Here is an 18407-nt window from a genome sequence, read left to right as displayed (position 1 = left end):
TCTTTGGAAGATTCCAAATAATGTTGCAGAAACTTCTATTCATTTATATATTTGAAGATATCTTCCACAAAGTGGATAAGATTTTTAAAAAGATGTATAAGGACCAATTTTTAGTGTGGCTCAACTGGACTCAATTCTGGAAACCAATTCTTACACATTATCAATTATTCATATTAATATATCATAATATATATAACTTTTGACACTGATTTATTTATTTTATTTGACACTATAAAATAAAGCAACCTAAAATAAAGTCAGTATTGCCTTGGAGAAATATCCTGTTAATCTTTCCATTTTGAAAATGAATGCCACAGGAGAATGACGAACAATAGAAAATTTATTACGATAATGAAAGATAATTTAAAGTACTCCCCTAAGTGCTTAGAACTAGACTATGCCTTGAAACTGTTTTTGAGTAGAAACTTGCTGAATATTGAGTTACAATGGTGCATTTGATCTAACAAAAAAGAAGAAAATATAAAGAATTAATCATCTCAATTCCAGAGAATATTGTATATAGTTGTGAATAAAAACACCAACTGGACTGCACTTTTTTCATATTAGTTCACATTCACAAAGTTCATAACAGTACAATATGACTCATAGTCATTCATTACTAGCACCTTGAACTACAAAGAAACCCACAGAATATTCCTTGGCAGCTCTGGCTTCATGGATATATGACTTTGCATTTATACACGAATCTTAAGCTTGGAAAGTCAGCCAAGCACAGTGGCTCACACCTGTAATTCTACTACTTTGAGAGGCAGAGGTGGGCAAATCACCTGAGGTCAGGAGTTCAAGATCAGCCTGGCCAACATGGTGAAACCCCATCTCTACTAAAAATACAAAAATTAGCCAGGCATGATGGTGTGTGCCTATAATCACAGCTATACTGGAGGCTGAGGTGGGAGAATAACTTGAACGTGGGAGCTGGAAGTTGCAGTGAGCCAAGATTGTGCCACTGCACTCTAGCCTGAGCGACAAGACCCTGTCAAGGAAGAAAAAAAGAAAGAAAGAAAGAAAGAAAGAAAGAAAGAAAGAAAGAAAGAAAGAAAGAAAGAAAGAAAGAGAAAGGAGACCCTGCAGTATAAAAAACTGAACTGTGATTTATCCATATGTTATGCCCCTCTATTTCATAAATATTAAGAAAAATCATTTTGAGTGTGATTAAATGTATATATACAGAGCCAAATATTTTCCTTTCAACTATTTTCCCTTCCTTCCCCCTTCTTCCTTCGATTTTTTTTCTCCTTAACATTGACTATGGTCTATATATATGTGTGTGTAGGTCTAGTACTGAGCTCTCTACGATGTTCCATTTACCTTTCCTTGTGCCATATACAATGTTTTAATTACTATAGCTTTATAATAAAGTTTGATATTTGATCATACAAGTTCCCATCTTGTTCTTTAGAACTGTCTTGGTTATTTTTGGTCCTTTGCTAGTCTATATAAATTTTAAAATCAACTTGTGATGTTGGGATTCTAGGAGTGTTAATTAATTCATGAGAATTGACATCAATACAATATTAAATCTGACTATCCATGAATATGGTATATCTCTTCATTTGTTTAGGTTTTATTTAATGTCTTTTAATAAAGCTTTATAATTTTTACCTGATAGGGGCTTACACATCTCCCACTAGATTTTTTTTCTCTTGGATAAAATATATATTTTTATTGTAATTTAAAATAGTACAAATATTTTTAAAGTTTTTTACTTTTTAAATATTTGTTTACAGTTCATCTTTGAGGTAAATATATATACAGTAAAATAGACAAATACAAGTGCACAATTTGTTAAATTTTGACAAATGCAAACAAATGTAGAGATAACAATGTTTTACATAGTGCAATTTTTTAATAACATTTTTAGTTGATCATTGCTAGTGTATAAAAATGCAATTACCTTTTTATTTTGTAGACAATTATACTACCCTTAAAAATGACCAGTTTGTTTTGTTTCATTCTAACTCCTAATTCCTTTTATTTTACTTTTTTTTTTCACATTACTATACCATCTAGGCCATTTAGTAGAGTGTTAAACAAATGCACCAATAATAAACATCTTTACCTATTTATATTAAACTTAAAATTTCTCACCATTAAGTATAATGTTGCTGTAAAGTTTTTTGATAATATTTACATGATTAAGAAATTTTTCTTCCATTATTAGTTTGCTTAAGATTTTCTAAACCATAAACAGATATTAAATTTTATCTAATACAATGTGTCTACTTAGCTCATTATATAGCTTTCATTCTTTAATATGTTAATGGGGCGGCAGGGTGCGGTGGCTCACGCCTGTAACCCCAGCACTTTGGGAGGCTGAGGTGGGTGGAACACAAGGTCAGGAATTCAAGACCAGCCTGGCCAAACATGGTGAAACCCTATCTCTACTAAAAATACAAAAATTAGCCAGGCACAGTGGCGGGCACCTGTAATCCCAGCTACTTGGGAGGCTGAGACAGGTGAATCACTTGAACCCGGGAGGTGGAGTTTGCAGTGAGCCCAGATCGTGCCACTGCACTCTAGCCTGGGTGACAGAGCGAGACTCCATCTAAAAAAAAAAAAAAAAGGAAAAAAAAGAAATATGTTAATGGGGCATGAGTTGTTTAGCCAACTGCATAGTTTGAGGTGGCATAGTCCACACAAGACTGTCCTCACTTTTGACAGCAATTGCAAGTTTAGGGGCTTCCTAAAACCACCTTCAGGTTAGCTAATCCACAAGGACTCCTGGAACTCACTAAAAGTTGTTATAATCCAGGTTAGAGTGTATTACAGGAAGGATACAGATTAAAGTCAGTCAAGGAGGGGCACCTAAAGCAGAGTCCAGGAAAAGTATCAAACATGTAGCTTTTGCTTTTCTTTCTCCATGGAATCCTGGACACATTACTTCTCAAATATCAATGTATGACAATGTGCACAAAATATTGCTAATGAGGAAAGCTCAGCAGAGCCAGGTGTTCAGACTTTTTATTGAGGCTCCATGATGTAGACATGGGTGATTGCCCATGTGGCTGATTTCAATCTTCAGCCTCCACCCCCTCCAGACATGACCCAAATCCCCCACGCTAAATCACATTTCTGGTCTTTCTGGTGTAGCCATTCTCCATCTTAAATCATATTTTTAAACAATCTGGTGACCCAAGGCTCACAGCCAAACAAAGACACTCCTATCAACCATGATATTCCATCGATTTACCCATCACCTCTCAGAAGCCAAGGACAAAGATCAGACTTCTTTTTGGACAAAGTTGAATTCTTTACTATGTGTGGGGTGAATAACATAATTTAACTTTCTAATATTAGATCAACTTTGTATTCCCGAAATGAATTCAACTTGATAATAAAATATTTACTTTTTTATACATTATGTAATTCGGTTTTATAAGATTTTGTTTAGGATTTTTATATCTATGTTCATGAATAAGACTGGTCTGTAAGTTTTCTACTTTATGCTGTCCTTGCCTAGTTTTGCTATCAGGATTATGCTAACCTTATAAAATAAGTTTGGGGATGTTTCCTCCTCTTCTACAACCTAAAAGAGTTTTTGTAAAATTGAAACTATTATTTATTAAATATTTGGTTGAACTGTCCTTTAGTAATTGGTAGTACATATTAAGGAAATAGGCACGTTAATGGGCATGTTCAGGAAAAATGAGTGTCGAATTTTATCTCTTTTTTTTGTACATCTTTTAAGATTACCTTATAATTTTTTTCTTTACAATGTTAATGTCATATATTCATAGGTTTTAAATGTTGAACCATTTACTATCTTTTTGTTTTGTATGTTGCTGGACTTGATTTGCAAATATTTTCATGAAATAATATTTATAAGTATAATGGACCTACTATTTTTATCTTGTATTACTCTTATTTTATTATCAAAATGATACTAAATGTATAAATAAACTAAATAATTTTTTTCTTTTTTCTACAGTAGTTCATATAAAATAAAGATTGTTTCTTAAAGATTTAGTACTGCCATAACCAATTACTACAAACTAGGTGGCTTAAAATGCTAGAAATTTATTCTCTCACATGTTTGGCGGTCAGACTTCCAAAATCAAGGTGTCAGCAGGGTTAGGTTAGTTCCTTCTGGAAGCTTTAAGTGAAAAACATTCCATGCTTCTCTACTAGTTTTTGGTGTTGCTGGCCATGTCTTGGAGTTTTTTGGCTTGTGGTAGCATAGTTCCAATATCTGCCACCAGTTTCCCATCACCTTCTTTCCTGTGTGTCTCTCCATGTCATCTCTTCTTACAAGGACAACAGTCATTGGATTTAAAATCCAACCTAAATCCAGGATGATTTCATCTTAAGACTCTTAACAAATTATATCTACAAAGACCTTACTGCCAAAAACATGACATTTTAAAGTTTTGGTGCACATTACTTTGTATGGGATACTATTCAATCCCTTCCAATTGCTTGAAATACAAAAATATGCCAGGTATAATTCTAAAGTATGAAAGAAAAACAGTCTTGCTAAATGAGACTTTTGAATTACTTGATACTTTGTCTTGGATCTGAGGAAATGAAGTATATTTGAGGTATAATTGCTTTAAAAAGTACTCCACTGGATAAAAGTAGATGAGTAGAGAAGAAAGAGTGTTAACAGCCATTAGTGGTGGCTTCTGGGAAGGACAATTACTGATCAGACCTTCTGTTAAGGCTATCAGACAGTTTAATGTGCAAATGTAAATAAAACTAATAACATCTCCATGGAACATTAAAAAATGCTTAATCAACATTGATTCAATATTGAGAGTCTTCGTCTGTTTTGTGTTGCTGTAACAGAATACCCAAGACTAGGCAATTTGTACAGGACAGAAATTTATTTCTCACAGTTCTGGAGGCTGGAAAGTCTAAAATCAAGGTACCAATAGGTTTGGTGTCTGAGGAGGGTCCAATCTCCACAGCCAAGATGACGCCTTGAATGCTGCATCCTCCAGAGGGGAGAAACTCTGTTCTTTACATGCCAGAAGAGCAGACAAGAGAGAACCCACTCCTGAAAGTTATTTTGGTAGTTGCATCAATCATTCATAAAGGTAGAGTCCTCACAGCCTAACCACCTCTCATTAAGCCCCACCTCTCAACACAATTGCATTGGGGATTAAGATTCCAGTACATGAATTTGGAGAGGCCGAAACATTCAAACTAAAACATTGAATTTCTGCTAGAACTAATAACTTTGTTAGATGAATAATAGAAAGTAGATCAGTACCAATAAGGATTTCGCTCAAGTCAGCCCCAACCCCTTTCAGCTGAAAATAATTTAGAGTGATTTATTGGCATGATTAACTTTAATCAGAAATTGAGAAGTGAGTAGCTATATTGTAATATTTAATAATATATTTAAAGATATAATTATACCAACTTCCTAGATTATTGTCTCTTGTTACTATGTTTCTCTGGAAGCATTTTTCTTGGATTTCATAAAAGGTTCTCTAGAAGAGGAAGTAGTCTAGAGAACAAACTTAAAACAATTTGCAATTGTTTAAAAGCAACATTTCATAAATTCTAGTTATAAGAACTTCCAACCAAAATCACTGTCAGAAAAAAATATATGGGCCTCTAGGGCCTCTATGGGATGGAGATTGCTGAGATCCCTTTCATCTCTAAGATTCTGTGAAGTCCCTGAGTTATGGAAGAGTGAGCTGAGAATCTCAGCATTCCCAAGTGAAGGGAACTAAAGCAGATAATTTAGCAATGTGGAGGGTTATGCTTCAAGATCTTGTTGGAAACCCATATCCCAAGGAAAAAGGTGGCCCAGGTAACAGTAACACAGAACAAAATAATAGAAAGATACCAGTTTTGCAGGCAGGTAGATCAGTCTTTGAATCCTAGCTCCTCCATCTCTGTGTCTCTGTTCTGTCATATACCTTAATTAAAATTCAAATGAGATAAAATATGCAAAGTACCTGAACATTAGGTGCACAAAAAATGGTAGGTGGTATTATGACTAGGAAAGAGAAACAAAATTGCTGCATAAATGGCAAAAATTTTAGTCATCAATTAAAACTACTTACAGAGAATGTATATACTTTTAAGATTTATGATAATCTTTCTCATCATAAAGAGGACTCTATCAGTCTAAAATTATCATAATATGGAAGTCATTTGCACATGTCAACATGGCAACACCCCTAGTTGTGTGCTGTTCATGAAAATACATGCTGTTCATGCTGCTTCTGAGAAATGGAGTTATTATTGGTCTTTCCCTCTCCATTTCACTTCTCAAACAAAAGAATATTTCACATACATTTGTATATGTGGTTTTTTTGGTTTTGTTTGTTTGTTTGTTTTGAGACGGGGGTCTCCTTCTGTCACCCCAGCTGGAGTGCAGTGGTGTAATCACAGCTCACTGCAGTTTCGACCTCCCAGGCTCAAGCGATCCTCCCACTTCAGCCTCCCAATTAGCTGGGACCACAGGCACATGCCAACATGCTCAGTTTTTTACTTTTTGTAGGAATAAGGTCTCACTATGTTGCCCAAGCTGGTCTCAAACTTTTGGGCACAAGTGATCCTCCTGCCTTTGCTTCCCAAAATGCTGGGATTAAAATCATGAGCCACTGCACCTGGCCACATTTTTATGTTAAAGAAAATATTCTTTCTTTCTTTCTTTGAAAGAAATGCCTCGGAAAGTGTAGTGTCATTACTTTTAAAAATTATAATGCTCTCATTCATATTGAGTTATTTTTGCTTGAGTGGGTCAAATGTCAGCTTTCTTGGTGCAAGACTTTATTGAAACAATATGATATTGGTGCCTGATTTTTCCAATAGTTCTGTTGCCTTACGTACTTTAAAAATATAAAAGTAGCATAACATTTGGTGAGTTGAGTAAGGCTAGTTTTCATAAATTCATACTATTGGGGGACAATTTTCCATGGGTCTCTCAACATTTCAGCACACCTGGCAGAAGCACTGATTGCCTTTTGTTAACAGCGTATTCTTTCGAGGATGTTTGTATAGATAACAACCTTGACAGATAGATAGTGTTTCCCTCTGGAGCAAAAGACAACCATGTATGCTGCTAGTATAATAAGTATTTTTCTTATTGGAGCAAAAAACAGGTATGCTTACTGCCCATTATAAAGTAGGTCAGAGTTCTCCTTTAACATAACCCACTGCTTGTGCAGATATCATCTAGCCTTTTTTCTGATGCCCTCCAGAAGTTGGGACTTGAGGAACTGATACAAAATGCTAATAATCTGGCTACCACTGTTGCTGTGAATAATAAACTATCCTTTGTCTCCGACCCAGGAATCTTCTGCTTTCTACCAGCATCCATGAGAATGTGGCAGAATAACTAGCTTACAGATAGGGTAAAAATATCAGATGCTTTGAAGTTCTTGACAAATATCTGGAATATTTATTTAATGACTGTATTAGTCTGTTCTCATGCTGCTGATAAAGGCATAACCAAGACTGGGTAATTTATAAAGGAAAGAGGTTTAATGGTCTCACATTTCTACATGGCAGGGGAGGCCACACAATCATGGCAGAAGGCAAAGGAGGAGCAAAGGCACACCTTACGTAGTGGCAGCCAAGAGAGCGTGTGCAGGGGAACTCCCATTTGTAAAACCATCAGATCTCATGAGACTTATTCACCACCATGAGAACCATATGGGGGAAACTGCCTCCATGATTCACTTATCTCCACTTGGCCCCTGCCCTTGACATATGGGGATTATTACAATTCAAGGTGAGATTTGGGTGGGGACACGGCCAAACCATATCAATCACTAACAAAAGGAACTAAAGGAAGTCTTAAGAAAGTGAGTGAGGACCTTGGGAAGCTCTTTTCTCCATTTTGCTAAGTTCACATTGAGAGAAATGTATCCATCTCTTTAATACTGAAAGCCCTGGAAGAGGGGTAGGAAGAAAGAAATGTACTGTAAAATGGGAAAAGCCTTACTATAAAGAAGTCTGCATTAGGATCTAGGAATTTCAGGACCTTGTATCAAATTCTAGCTCTATTAGTGGAGCCTTGGCCGAGTCGCTTAGCCACTCAGAGGTTGAGTGATGTCATTTTTACGGTCCTTTTCAAGTTCTGAAGTCTATGATCATCTACTCTTGAAGCTGTCATGACTCCCTTAAAAGGAATTTTGGCTATACAATCTCTTTATGAAAGGTTATGTCTCAATTAGTTACAGTTATAGTACCTAAGTTTTTAGTGTCTGTGTTTTATATCAGACTTTGTTACTTACACAATGCCAATCACTAGGAACCCTTTTGGTGATTTAAAAATAATCCACACCTTCAATACAAAGCTATGTACAGATTTAGGTCCAAAACTGTCAAAGCAATCCAGCTGAAATTATGAGATTTGGAAAAATGTTATTTCTGAAGAGGGGTAGTTCAGTGGTTAGGAATGCATATTCTGAAGCCAAACAACAGGGTCTCCTAACTTGGCTCCACCACTTACTAGCTGACCAGGCTTGGGCAAATTACCTAACTTCTTTGTGCTTCAGTTTCTTCATCTATAAAGCAGAGATATTTATTATATCTATAAAGCATCAAGAAACAGGGCCTGGTACAAAGTAATTTCTGGATCAATGTTAGTAATTTGCATGAGATCATGTCAGAGAAGATAATTAGTTCTAACTGTTAAAAGAAACAAAGGCACAAAACAATAATTCTATCAGGGTAGACCATTGATCCCCAATTGCTTTCTCAAAAGCTGATTAGCATAAGACGATGAAGAGACACTTTCTGCAATTCCATCTCTAGCTAGGGGGTGGGGTACATGAGACTCTGGTGCTACCCAAGTCTGACCTCTTCCTTTCCCACTTTCTTAGCCACCTTAATTAGTAAAGGCAATGTTAAATCTGGGTAATCTTACTAAGTACCCAGAACAAAACCCGTTTAATGAGCTTTGGATGAATCAAGAGATTCAGCAAATGCTTTTCCCTTCCAATCTAAAATATTTATATTTTTTAAGTACAAAAGATAACAGAACTACTTGAAAAATAACATACCAATTTCATATTTTCCAATGAAGTCTTACAGCAAGAAAGCTGATGTTTGACCTACTTGAGCAAAAATAACTCAGTATGAATGACAGCATTATAACTTGTAAAAAATAATGGGTCTTACCAGACATGGTGGTTCACGCCTATAATCCCAGCAATTTGGGAGGCCAAGTGGGTGGATCACTTAAGGTCAGGAGTTCGAGAGCAGCCTGGCCAAAATGGTGAAACCCCATCTCTACTAAAAATACAAAAATTAACCAAGCGTGGTGGTGGGCACCTATAATCCCAACTACTCGAGAGGCTGAGGCAGGAGAATCACTTGAACCTGGGAGGCGAAGGTTGCAGTGAGTTGAGATTGCGCCACTGCACTCCGGCCTGGGCAACAAGAGCAAGAGTCTGTCTTAAAGAAAAGTGGGAGTGGGGAGGGAGGGGTGCGGTCTACACTTTTCTGAAGGACTTCTTCCAAAGAACGGTTTTCCAGGGAAGTAGAGTTGGGCTGCTGCCCTCTTGTGGTTCTGATGACCATTATGCCTTAGGATCATGCAGAATAAGGACCCGCCTCCCATACCTCACTATGGTGTGATAAAAATAATAGCAGTGATAACTAGCATAGCAGTTTGCAAAGCTCTTTCATGTGTTTCTCATTTGAGCTTCACAACAGCACAGTGAGGACATAAGGTAGGAAGAATACATGATTTAAAATAAGAATTCAATTGTTTGGTAACTTACCAAAAGGGTAAGTTCCCACCATATTCTAGGCACTATAATAGGTGATGGAGGTTCCCTGGCAACCAAGACAGTCCTTGCCTTGCCTCTGCAATTTTCTTGCTATGTGATGTGGGACTAGGCAACCAAACTCTCTGTAGTCATTACTTATGCACAGGATTAATACAAGCAACAAATGGGAGACAGGAGGTAAAAACTAGTTACAAATCATAAAGCACTAGAAAAATTATGGCTTGTATTAGCTATGGAGGCACAAGATTAAGCACTTTACATTATGTTATTTCATTTAACCCACACCAAAGTGACTATCATGATTTACATTTTTCAGGAAAAGAATCCTGAGTAACTTGCACAGGACTTGCATTGGTGTGTGGTATTGCTGAGGCCTGAATCATGTCTCATGGACTCCACATTCCATGCTCTTCATTACTTGAGGACATTTATACCTTGTGGGGCCTCATGAATTGATAAGTATCCCTAATGAGGAAATATCCAAGGGAGGAGTGATTTCCCCATAACTACTTATGGAATGTTCAAACCAAGGCCTTTTCATTCAAAAACCCAGATATCCTGGTAGCCTCAGCTTTTTGGCCCTAAGTCAAGCCTCGTCATAAGTTTGTACTTGTACCTAACCCTTTTTTTGCTAAAAACATTGATTGGGGTAGATGAGAATTGAATGCCTATAAACACAGTGGGGCTGGGGGTTTCTTTGGCATTCTGATTATGATTTTTTCCTCCTGGCCTTTTATATTAGCAGGCTAAACAGGCAAAAATGCATAACCCCATGACTAATTCACATTCTAGCATATCTAGAGCAAAGCAGCAAAGGGCAAGTGTGACAATTTGTGAAGTTGTGAGTATGTGTATGTGTGTGTGTACAGCCAATTGTCTACTTTCAGAAACCAGAAGCCTATTTAACACTTCCTAGAACCTGGGATTTTTCTGAAACAAAGAATCAGGTTGATATTTTTATATCAACTTTTAAAAATTCAAAGAAATCAAAACCATAGTACACAGTATATACACTAATGATAATGAGACTATGCCTAAAAACACATGAGACAAAAATATTTATAAGCAATAAATAATTTTGAGCCACTCTAATATCAAAGATTGGCTATACAATCAGCTCATAAAGTAAAAATTACATATAGTAAAATACATATGTTGAAAATGCCTTTAATCACCCACCGATTATACTGACCATACAGATATTTTAAAACAAATAATGCATTTAATTTCTTTGTCAATGGCTATGAAAACTTTAAAACCATTCACATGTTCTTTCCATAGGTTTTGGAACTTCTGCAGCTGATTTTCTGACTTAACGGTAGCTCCTGTGCAAGTCATAGCATTGGTGGTGCAGAGAAATGTCTACTCAAGCTATATTGTTAATTTAACAAACTTTAAATGTATGCATGACATGACTTCATTTTATCCTTAAATATTTTCATTATTAAACAGGAGAAGATGAAAAATAAGCCAACATATTGAATTTTAAAAACAACCACTAAACAAACTTAACAAGGAACAAAAAAACAAACAAAGTTAAAGACAGATATTAATGAATCAGAAAAAAATTTGGTTGAATTAACCAATTCAAAAGCAGGTTTCAGAAGATGATAAAATAAAATGAAATGGTTTTGAAAGCTCACCAAACAACTACAATATAAGCCCTATGAAGACACAGTACCTGGCCTATAAGTACACAATAAATATTATTTAAATGAATGAATACATTTAAAAAATCAGGAATAGGAAGAGACAGAATAAGAGTGAGATGTTTAGTGGCCAAGACTAAAGGTGGTGCACATAATTTCTGCCCATATCTCAGGGGCCAGAGCTCAGTCACTTGGCTTCCCTGGACAAAGCTTGTTTCTGGGAAGAAAATGAAATTATTTGGTTCTTTGCAATGCCTGGATATTATTTCCTCTCCTGTATTAGTTTGTTCTCACTCTGCTATAAAGAAGTGTGAGACTGGGTAATTTACAAAGAAGTTTATACCCAGTCAAACTGGGTAATTTATAAATAAAAGAAATTTAATTGGCTCATAGTTCCACAGGCTATACAGAAAGCATGGCACCTTCTGGGAAGGCCTCAGAAAACTTTCAATCATGGCAGAAGGTGAAGGAGAAGCAGGCATGTCTTCCATGGCTGGAGCAGGAGGAAGAGAGAAGTGGGGAGATGTCACACACTTTTATACAACCCAATGTCACAAGCACTCACTCACTAGCATGAAAGCAGCACTGAGGGGGAAGCCTGTGTCCATGATCCAATCACCTCCTACCAGGCCGCACCTCCAACATTGAGAAGTACAACTGAAGATGAGATTTGGGTAGGGACACAGATCCAAACCATATCATTCCACCTCTGGACCCTCCAAATCTCATGTCCTTCTCATGTTGCAAAATACAACCATGCCTTCCCAACAGTCCCCCAAAGTCTTAACTCATTTGAACATTAACTCAAAAGTTCAAAGTCTCATCTGAGACAAGCCTAGTCTCTTCCACCTATAAGCCTGTAAAATCAAAAACCAATTAATTACTCCCAAGATACAATGGGTGGGTGGGCGGTGGTGGGGGATAGGCATTGAGTAAATAGTCCCATTCCAGAAGGGAGAAATTGGACAAAAGAAAGGGGCTACAGTCCCTATGCAAGTCCAGAACCCAGCAGGGCAGTCATTAATTCTTAAAGCTCCAAAATGATCTCCTTTGACTCCATTTTTCACATCCAGGGCACACTGGTGCAAGGGGTGGGCTCCCAGAGCCTTGGGCAGCTCTGCCCCTGTAGCTCTGCAGCTGTACCTGTGGCTTTTCCAGGTTCGCTGTGCAAGCTGTTGGTGGCTCTACCATTCTGGGTTCTGAAGGACAGTGGCCCTCTTCTTATAGCTTCACTAGGTGGTACCCCAGAGAGGACCCTGTATGGTGGCTAAAACCCACATTTTCCCCCCACACTGCCCTAGTACAGGTTCTCCATGAGGGCTCCACCCCTGTAGCAGGCCTCTGCCTGGACAGCCAGGTTTTTCCATACATCCTCTGAAACCTAGGTGGAGGCTCCCAAGCCTCAACTCTTGCAGTCTGTGCACCTGCAGGCTTAACACCATATGGAATCCACCAAGACTTACAGCTTGCACTTTCTGAAGCAGTGGCCTGAGTACCTGGGTCCCTTTGAGCCACAGCTGGAGCTGGAGCAGTTAGGACACAGGGAGCAGTGTCTCGAGTGCAGCGGGGCCCTGGGCCTGGCCCACAAAACCATTCTTCACTCCTAGGCCTCTGGGCCCGTGATGAGAGAGGCTGCCATGAAGGTCTCTGAAATCCCTTGGAAGCCTTTTCCCGTTGTCTTGGCTATCAGCATTTGGCTCCTTTTTACTTATGCAAATTTCTGCAGCCTGCTTGAATTCCTCCCCTAAAAATTGTCTCCTTTTCTACCACATGACCAGGCTGCAAATTTTCTAAACATTTATGCTCTGCTTCCCTTTTAAATATAAGTTCCAGTTTTGGGTCATTTATTTGCTCATGCATATGAATATGCTGTTAGAAGCAGCCAGGTCACTGTTGAATGTTTTGCTCCTTAGAAATTTATTCCACAAGGTTGCGGTGAGCCAAGATTACACCATTGCATTCCAGCCTGGGCAACAAGAGTGAAACTCCATCTCAAAAAAAAAAAAATTTCTTCTACCAGATACCCCAAATCGTCACTCTCAAGTTCAAAGTTCCACAGATTTCTAGAGCAGGGGCACAAGGCTGCCAGGTTTTTTGCTAATGCATAACAAAAGTGACCTTTGTTCCAGTTCCCAATAAGTTCCTCATCTCCATCTAAGACCTCATCAGCTTGGACTTTATTGTGCATATCACTATCAGTATTTCAGTCACAAGTCAAGCAGTCCCTAAGGAGTTCCAAACTTTCCCTCATTTTTCTGTCTTCTTCTGAGCCCTCTACACTGTTCCAACCTCTGCCCATTACTCAGTTCCAAAGTCGTTTTCAGATTTTCAGGTATTTATAGCAGTGCCCCACTCCTCAGTACCAATTTTCTGTGCTAGTCCATTCTCGCACTGCTATAAAGAAATACCTGAGACTGGGTAACTTATAAAGAAAAGAAGTTTAATTGGCTCACAGTTCCACAGGCTGTACAGGAAACATTATAGCTTCTCAGGATCTAAACACTCTAAACCTGGATCAGTTTCCCCTCAGGAAAGTTTCAATCATGGTAGAAGGTGAAGGAGAAGCAGACACATCTTACATGGTCAGAGAAGGAGGAAGAGAGAGAAAGGAGAGGCCACACACTTTTAAACAGCCTGATCTCAGGAGCATTCACTCACCATCACGAAATCAGCACCAAGTGGGAAACACACCTCCATGATCCAGTCACCTCCCACCAATGCCCACTGGGGATTACAACTGACATGAAGATTGGCGTGAGGACACAAATTCAAACCATATCATTTCCCTTTCACCTCTAATCATGTTCCTTGTCTGTAGCTCTTACCGCTTGAGATTGTGTGCATCTTTTCACAGCTTATCTTTCCCAACCAGATGGTAAGGTCCATCTCTTCTCTGAGAAGAGAAATCATGTCATAACCTAAATTTCTTGTTATAAGCAATACCCAGCATGGGGCTCTGTGTGCTCAAAAACTCCTCACTCCTACAGAGTGCATTTCAATTTACAGAGTGGCTTCACAGATTTATCTCATTGTTGATTTATGAAGTGGAAGAACAATATTTGTGACTTCATGATATACGAATGCTTGGATGAGCTGCAAAAGGTTGAGCAAAGCAAATGTTTCCATTCCATCTAGTTCAGCCACATAGACATAACCTTTTTCTTTCTCTCTAAAATAAACTCAACTGAATCATACTGCATTTTTCTTTTATTACTGCTGGCATTTTATTTAAATGTTTGCATCCATATTCCTAAATGAGATGATATTTCCTTTTTTTGTGCTATATTTTCTATGTTTTGTATCAGAGTTATCTTAGTTAGAAAGTAATAACTCCAAGATGGCAGAGTCATTCACAGGAGCCCCAATCTCTGAGTCTTTTCTTGAAGGACAACTGCAGGAGAGCTGCCTGGCCCAAATTGGATTGTGACATGAGTGAGAAATAGAGTTTTATTATGATAAGTTATATTATGGTAAGTTTGTCTTGTTATAGTAGCAAGCATTGCTTTTCCTGACTCATAGATTCTTGTCATCTCAGGTCCTGCCATCATCATAGGTGACTTCTGTGTCTACATCAATGACCTTTCCAAAACCTTAGCCATTCCTCTTAACCTCATTAACCTTTGTAACTTCATTTCCTCTCCTGCCATTTAGTCACAGTCCTAGAGCTTCCCAATCACATCTATTCTTCACCCTCATGTGGTTTTCTTATCTTCTTTTCTGTTAGGCCTTTCCTGCCCTCAATTCCTTCCCACCCATCTTATTCTCAATGGCCATGAGCTCACTTATTCTTGGGCTAATCTATCACTCCCCCTTCACTCTCATTAAATGACCTTCTCTATTTCACAAAGAAGATGTGATCTTCGGGCAAAGAGTTCCCTCACTCCCTACACAGTCCTCCAAATCTTGTTTGTGGCCACACCCATCCTCTTCTTCATTCCTCTTCTCTGAAAAAAAAGAGCTGTTCCTCCTCCCTTCCCATGTTCTCACCGCCTTCCTTCCTGCTGTGTCATGCCTTTGCTCCACTCTTTGTGCCCTTTCTCAGCTAGATCTTCATTCTCTCCTGTACTGGCTTCTCCACCCTGGCCTTTAGATATGCCCAAACTTGAACTTCACAGCTCTCTCTTTATTCTGCATCCTTCTGCATAGTCAAGGCTCTATTTTTTGTTTACCATCTTCCCATCCAAACTTCTTGAAAGGGATGCCTGCACTTTGTTATTTTTCATGCATTCCTCAACTCCCCACTGCCATTTGTCTCCCTCCTCCACTTAATGATTTGTGCCAAGGTCATCTGTTCCTAAATCTAGTGGACATTTCCAGGCTTTCTCTCCCTTGATCTCTGAAGTAATTGGCCCTACTGGACACTGTCTCTCCTTCTCCTCATTTGGCTTTAGTGATACTATCTTCTCCTCTGGATTTGCTCTCACCTCTTTGGTCCCACTTTTTCTGGCTCCTGCTCTTCCAACTGCTTAAACATTGCTGTCGCCACTGTTCCATCCTCTTCTGTTCTCTTGCCACATATTCTCTGATTTATTTCATACACTCTCATGTCTTGAATGCCTAACTAAATGCTTATGACCAGAATCTAAATCTCTGGCTCAGCTTTATCTTCTGAGCTCCAGGCATCTTCATCCATCTTTGTACTAATCTTTCTTCTTTGATGCCCTACAGGCTGCTTAAACTCAACATGACCAAAACAAAACAAACTTTCTTCTCCTTCAAACATCTTAGAGAATTGCATCCTTTTCTGCACCACCTAAGCCATGAGTTATAAGATCAGCCTCCATGCTGTCTTCTACCCTCCTCCATCTAATCACTCACCGATCTTATCAATCCTAGGGTCTAAATAACTCTCAAATATATCCCCCTCTCCATCTCCATCACTACTTCTCAATTAGGCCTGCATAATATCTTCCCAATTAGTTTTATAATGCCCTAACTCATCTGCCTCTTCCTCTTTACTGCAGTCAGAAAGCTCTTACTAAATTACAAATCTACTCATATCGCTCCAGCTGCTAAAATCTGTTCAAAGAAAAATTAGACAAATTTAATTTAATAGAGTCTAATTGAGCAAAGAATGATTCACGAATCACACAGCCTCCTGAACCAGAATAGGCTGAAAGAGTCTCCAGTACTGCCTTGTGATAGAAAAAGAAAAAGGAAAGTGCTGTACAGAAACAGAAGTGAGGTATGGAAATGGCTGGATTGGTTACAGCTTGGCATTTCCCTTATTTGAATATAATTTGAACAGTTGGCCACCTTTGATTAGCCAAAACTTGGCGATTGGCACAATTGTAGGTTACAGCTCACTATGTAGGAGAAATCTTTAGGCTGAACTTAAAATACGCAAGGAGGGAGCTTTAGATGAAGCTTAATTTAACAAACACTTCACAGGCCGACCCCATAGCTTTCAGAACAAGTGGAAATGATGGGCATGGCACCTTTCATATTGAGATCTGCCTGCTTTCCAGGCTTCCCCTCTGCAGAGCCCCTGCCTCTACCCATCTTCAACTGTGGTCTGGCAAAAGCAAACTATTTTCAATTTCCTGAATGCACTTCATTCTCTCCAGTTCCTTAGGCTTTAACCATACTATTCCCTCAGACTGGACTGATATCCCCATCTTCCCATGCCACTTCACTTTACAAACTGTTTCTTCAGGGCTTGCCCTGGGATACTATATCCTTAGGAAGGCTTCTCTAGACATTCAGCACCACCACCCTTCTTTGTTCTCCTATAGCACCTTGCACATACTTTATTAGTGAACTTATGTGATTCTGAAATGATTTGTCTAATTTCAATCAATTATTAAGTCCTAAAATTATACCTCTTCAATATCTCCAAAATCCTGCCTTCCTCTTGAACCTGGGCCAGTGTAAAGGTCCTCTACCTGGTTTTCCTGCTTTCATTTCTGTCCCCCACGCATTTCAAAATTAGCAACAGAGGGGTCTGTTTCAAATGCAAATCGAATGTCCCTTCCTTGCTTCAAAAGGATCCTTTAAGGAGGATTGAAATCAGAACCAGTAGATATTTGGAAAATGTTGCTTTAACATGTGAATACGTGAATGAGGTCAAAAATGGCTTCATGGAAGTGGAATTTCTGTTAGGTCTTTTAGGATTAATAAACTATCAGCCAATGGAAAATGCTAGGGAGAACATTCTTTCAGGATTTGGAACAGGAATTAAAAGAAATTAAAGAGAGTGTAAGCAGAAACTCAGTTGTATGTAAGAAAACCCAGTTCCCCCTGAGAAAGAGAAAAAGCTGGAGTCCTTTAAAAACTAACAGCCTATTTTTCTGTGGCTAGTGAGCTTTATCTCTCCTCCCTTCCCAGGCATTGTGAAGACCCTGTTTCTCTAGCTGTGCAGCTGCAAGGTCACTAGACAGATAAACTCAAGTCACAAAACATGTTTTTCCTTGAAAAGTAAGAAATGATGTAATGACTGTGTCAATTGAATAACTGCCTTTGTTTCTCACTTCTGTAGTATGCTTCCCCCTACACAGATCTCCACCACCCCCCACACACCCCCACTCCACGAAATGCTTAAAAGGTAACCTAACTCTTTGTTCAGGGCTCAGTCCTTTGGATGTTAATCCGAGTGGGCCGGTGCACCTAAATAATTAATAAATATCCTCCTGAACCCCATCAATCTCTCTGATTCCTTAAAAATCCTGCTACATTTTCTTTAAGGAATCTGAGTAGGCTAGATTAGAATGGGTTGCTTAGATGGAAGAATTATGGGACATAACACTGGAAATGTTGCCCGAAGCTGCAAGGAGAATTTTGAATGCAATCCTGAAGAGTTGCACCATTACAAGTGCTTTATGCAAGACAAAATTTAGTTCTGCATCTAATTTCCCTACTTGAAACTAACACAGCTTAAGAACGTTAAATAGGAAATGAATGTTTATTAGGTAGCAGGTCATATTCAGGGTCTCAAAAGACACTCTATGTCACAGCAATGTCAGAAGAATACAGGAGAGCTGTTGGGAGAGACCTGAGGGAGCAGAGAGATATAAATTTAAGAGCTACAATTTGAATG

The sequence above is a fragment of the Hylobates moloch genome, unplaced genomic scaffold (assembly GCF_009828535.3).
Source record: "Hylobates moloch isolate HMO894 unplaced genomic scaffold, HMol_V3 SCAFFOLD_22, whole genome shotgun sequence".
Lineage (NCBI taxonomy): Eukaryota > Metazoa > Chordata > Mammalia > Primates > Hylobatidae > Hylobates > Hylobates moloch.
This window is presented reverse-complemented; position numbering follows the sequence as displayed.